The 5,126-nt window shown below is 56.1% G+C and overlaps 1 long non-coding RNA gene across 1 annotated transcript; it reads right to left on the minus strand.

Annotated features, from left to right (window-relative positions):
* Positions 1-2,288: 2,288 nt before the first annotated feature.
* Positions 2,289-3,639, minus strand: LOC130544299 (uncharacterized). The gene is made up of 2 exons (XR_008960475.1): positions 3,606-3,639; positions 2,289-3,530 (listed from the first exon to the last, which is right to left on the minus strand). It is a non-coding gene; the product is annotated as an uncharacterized LOC130544299 (long non-coding RNA).
* Positions 3,640-5,126: the final 1,487 nt, after the last annotated feature.

Genomic DNA, 5,126 nt, shown 5'->3' on the forward strand with positions numbered 1-5,126 from the left:
GGGACGGTCCGAGGCTTCGTAGGCTCTGTTTTTGAGGCAAAGACGTACTTTCCCAGGGAGCTGAAGGCAGGCTGCGTAAAAAAGAGACAAAGCCACGACCGTGCTCCGTGGACGTAGTGAGGGAGGAGCTGGCATCTCACTCACTCGCTCAGCAAACACTGGCTGGGCCCCCATCCCGCACGCCTTACCACGGTGAGCAGGTGTAGGGAGCTCAGCACGGATAGCCTGCGGGCGCAGGGCTCGCGCCGATGCCGGTGCCCATCTGTACCCCCTGCAGAAACAACCCCCAGACAAGGAGGCTGATGACGTAGGCTGATCTTCAAAGAGCGTGATGGACGGACCCCTCAGGGAGAGTGCAGCGCGATGCGTGCTGGAGAAGCAGGTGCGCTGACCGCCCTGGGCCTGGCCGGCTGCGGCTCCTTTCAGCAGTGCAGACCGAGATGGACCTGTGTTCGGGGCACACAACATCCCGGTATTGGATGCAAAAGCCTGGGTCTCCCCTGTCCTGTGCACCCCGGCTGTCGTTCCTGCCATCGCCGTCCGTACAAAGGCGAAGGGCGCAGAGGTATTCAGTGGAGGCTGCTTTAGGTAAAATTGTCAATGACCTTATTTCCTAGCCAAATCTAAAATAAACCTGGAATTGAGAGAAATCTCAGTACCTGCAAGCTGCCCGGTTCAGGGAAGGGTCACGCTGCATTTTTATTTCTTGTCTCTAAAGTGTTGAGCCACATACAAGGCAAGGGCAGGCGTCCCATGGCACCTCAGGATGCAGCTGTCCTATAGCCGGTCAGACCCAAGGGGGCCAGCAGAGGGCAGCTGCGAGGCCCCGGTTGCACTGCCTCCCTCCCCCGGAGGGGCAGCAGCACGCTGCTGCTCACCCTGCACAGAGCCCTTTCCTCCCTGCTTACCTGAGAAGTGATGTGACCCCACAGAGCCCCGTCCCTACATCCCTAGAGCAGGCAGATGGCTCACCGCTGCTGGAACGTCTGCGTTTAGCTCTGACTTGGAGAGCAAGCCAGCAGTGCAGAGCCTTGCGGCTGGGCTGCAGCCTTCCTTGGGGTCGGCAGGGTCTGTCCCTGGAGCCCCGGGAGAGTCCACTCTCCTCTCCACCAGCGTCCTCCAGGATCAGCGGCGGGTTCCTGCTCTGAGCACTGGCAAGGGGCCTGGGGCCACCTGTGGTGCAGTCAGGCCAGCCAGGGAGAGTCTGGGGTCTCCTTCGAAGCCTCTCCTTCCTCTGCGTGCTTTTCGAAGATTTACTTTTTCTTCAATTTTCTTAGTAATTGTTCATTTTTAAAAATCCCAACTCATTCCTTTCTAAACTAAAGGGGAAGGATATTTTTGGCAGTGCAAATAGAAGTGGGGGTGGGGAGGGATTCCGGGGAAGGAGCAAAGTGCAGGAGAGGCCAGCCACAGGTATGCGTGCGTGTGTGCGTTCATGCACGCGTGCGTGTGCAAGAGTGTGAGTGTGAGTGTGGGTCTGTGTGCGTGTGTGGGATAGGACTTCTCATCTGTGTCAGAGGAACTGTTTCTCTTTATTTTGAATCCATTGTGGACCGTATACTTTTGAAGAATATAATAAAAGCAATTTACTAAAAGAAGAAATAAAAAGAGACATACAAAATATAAGCCCTATTTTTTATGATTGTATTAAACAAACAAAATCACTGTCAGATTGCTATAAAAGTTTCCAAGTTCTTGCTTTCCACTGTTCCACACACCCCACCCTGCACTGGTGAACACCATCCACAGACAGGCCCCAGTGTCACCGGTGTGGGTCAGGGGGCGGGTGGTGTGAGTGCTCAGGGAGGAGCCGGTCCATGGGGATGAGTGGCAGGGCCGGCTCCTTCCTGCTCCCCATCATCAGTGTCTCCTTCACGAGCTGTCCTGTCTTTGACTTGACTCTTTACAAGGGGCCAGCCTGTTTATAGAGGGCGTGGCAAGGCTTGGCTTCTGCAAGTGCTTCCTGATGGACCAGCGAGGACCCCGGGCTTCTAGATGGCCTGGCATGTGCTTCCCAGGCTGGCAGATGAAGAAGCGAAGGGGAGGGGGCCCTGATGTCTTCTGGACACGGACTGGACCAGTGATGGGAGAGATGGGGAGGAAGCCGAAGAGGCTGGGGAAGAGGAAGGTCAGGTGGGGGATGGGAAGGAAGAGAAGGCCTGGGGAAGCCAGGAAATGCTAGCGAGGGTTGTCTCAGCAGTTCTCTGGGCCCTCTGTCCTACCCAGTGATGTTCCCAAAGGCGAGTGGATGGAGGTACTCCCATGACGTGTCTTTTGGAGGCAGACCAGGCTTTCTAAACTTTAATGTGCACACCACAGCTTACAGATCAGGTCTGGGGCTGAGTCTGAGCGGCTGCCTTTCTATTAAGCTCAAGGATGAACGCTGGCTGTGGGCAGCTCAGGGGCACCTGAGCAGGAGCTCTGGGTGGGGGGGACGTGGGCTTCTTCCCAGGACTGGTGGGTGGGGTCGGTGACGTCCAGCAGCGTGACTGGGACCTCACTCTGATTAGGGGGCAGGGGCCTGCAGGGAGCCAGGGCTGGGAGGAGGGCCTCCTTGTTACTAGAACTAAACTTTCAGCGTCAAGGAGTATGGACTCAGCAAGCAAACCAACCATCAGGCACTGAGTGATCGGCAGTGGTGAATAATATGACACAAATTGATACACTTCTGTGAACAAATAGATTCTACAATCCTGTATCTTGGTAAACACGTGCGGGGTAACCGCGTCTTCTGATCTAGTCCACAAACGGGGGTTTTGGGCAAGCCTCCGTTCCAGCAACTTTGGTAACCTGGTCACCTGGAAGGGGTCTGAGCAGAAATGGGTTGCATGGGAGGCAGGGCTCTCAGAGCCTGGGGGGCCGCTCTGGGGTTAGGAATTCCGTGATATTATCTAGGCCAGGCCTTTCCCCCAGACTCTTGGTCTCCCCGAGCCTCTGAGAGGTCCTCAGCCCTGTGGTCACTCCGGGGCCCCAGCCACAGCTTGGAAGCTGGGGATTCTCTACTGGAGCCGCCCAGGCTGGCTTTCTCCTTCAGGGCGAGGCCAAGCACACGCATGGGGACTGAGGGCCACCGTTGAAAGCCCTTACAAACGTGTGGAGAGAAGGCACTCAAACCCTTCCATTCATGTGCAGGAAGACATGTGTGGCTTCCGTGTCCAGTCCACTGCTTGGAACTCACGTGTGAGCGGGATGCCCCTGCCCACGTGTTCCTGTTCTTCCGCTCAGAGGGCGGCCCAGAGGTCATTTAGGTGTTCCTTGAGTCTCCTCGGGACCCTGGCCAGGACGCCCGGCTCCCTCGCTGCTGGGCTCAGGGATTGGGGACCTACACAAGGGGCTGGGGTCTCCGCTGGCCTCCTGGGGAGCACTGGAGGCCACGGGTGGGTGGTGTTGGGGGGATGCCATCAGTAGTAGAGGACCTCCTCAAAGTTACCAAGGGGAGCTTTGTGGGTCCTGCTTCTTGTCTTCGGTCCCCTGTCTGGAACCTCACCGCACCGCGAGTGTTTCACCTCGGTGTAGATGACAGAAGCGTCCTGTGGGAGAGTCAGGTCAGGATGAGGAGGAAGATGTAACACAGAGAGGGAGGGAAGAGAGGAGGTCCAACTCACCCAGGTCCCCGAGGCTGACTCAGCAGGCCCAGCTGTGGGGGAAAGAGAAACACTCGGGTTTGGGTGCCTGGCTCACCTGTGCACCTGCTGTTCCCCCACCCCAGGGAGCTCTGCTCCCCCTTTCCCTTCTCAGGACCCTTTCCTGCCATTGGAGCACAGGTGGGGCCAGGAACCAGGAGTCCTGGGTCTGCGCACTGCACTGCAGCCCAGCAGTGTGACTGCAGGCCAGCCCCTTAGCCCTGGGCCTCAGCCTCCCCAGCCCAGGAGAAGGGAGGCGGGGGTCACAGTGACCGCCTCACAGGGATGATAGTGAGAAGCAGGAGAAACGAACGTGTCGAAGGCAGCAGACAGCTACCATGCACCAGGCAGTCCTTCAGGTGCAAGGACTGTATTTATTATATTAATCTCACACCAATCCTGCCAAGTAAGGAAGACTAATTCCTTCTCAGATTGGGATGAGAAAACGGAGGCTCAGAGCGGCTAATACTCCCGACGGTCATACCCGTAAGAAGGGGAAGGGCTTCTTCCCTGTTTGTCCGCTTCCCCGGTGGCCCTCAGTCCCTGTGCGTGTGCTTGGCCTCGCCCTGAAGGAGAAAGCCAGCCTGGGCGGCTCCAGTAGAGAATCCCCAGCTTCCAAGCTGTGGCTGGGGCCCCGGAGTGACCACAGGGCTGAGGACCTCTCAGAGGCTCGGGGAGACCAAGAGTCTGGGGGAAAGGCCTGGCCTAGATAATATCACGGAATTCCTAACCCCAGAGCGGCCCCCCCCAGGCTCTGAGAGCCCTGCCTCCCATTTGCCTGTAGGCAAATACCAAATCTTTGCAAATGTGAAGCATTCTCCCAAGGATAACAGATCCAGCACCCCCTTCCTCCGCATCTTGGAACACAATGGCCTCTCCTCTCTTTGGATTTCAGGCCCCCTCGCCCCTCCCCTCAGGAAAAGCCTACACCTGGCGGCCCCACTAGGCTTAAAACAGCCACATTTCCTTATTTTGTCCATGAGATCCTCATATTCAGAGGTGGCTTCTTTTTTTCTCTCTGGTGTTTAAGTTCTCATTGTAACTCTGCTCTGGAAGAAACTGGGCCCACAGGTGCTTTCCTACCTGCCCGCCCATGCTTGGGTCCTGGGGCACCTGCCCCTGAGTCCAGGAGACTCCCTGTTTGTCCGCTTCCCCGTCATGGCAGAGAGCAGAAACCCCAGGCTGATTCAAACCCATTTTACAGACCAGGAATAGAAATCTCAGCAAAACAAAAACAAAAGGCTTCCTGTGTTTGAATACCTATTACCCACCAGACAATCTTTGAGGTGTCTAGAACCTACGTTCTAGTTCTATTCCTAATAATTTATAATAGTCTTGCAAAGCAGGCGTTATCTCCACTTTATAGATTCGGCTCAGAGAGATCAAATAACTTGCCCAGTTGCACAGTGAGTACATAGAGTCAGGTTTCGAATTCAGGTCTGACTCAGAAGCTCATACTCTTCCCATGACGCCATGCTGCCTTTCTCTCTGTGGTAGAGAGGA

The sequence above is a fragment of the Ursus arctos genome, unplaced genomic scaffold (genome assembly GCF_023065955.2).
Source record: "Ursus arctos isolate Adak ecotype North America unplaced genomic scaffold, UrsArc2.0 scaffold_2, whole genome shotgun sequence".
NCBI classification, from domain to species: Eukaryota; Metazoa; Chordata; class Mammalia; order Carnivora; family Ursidae; genus Ursus; species Ursus arctos.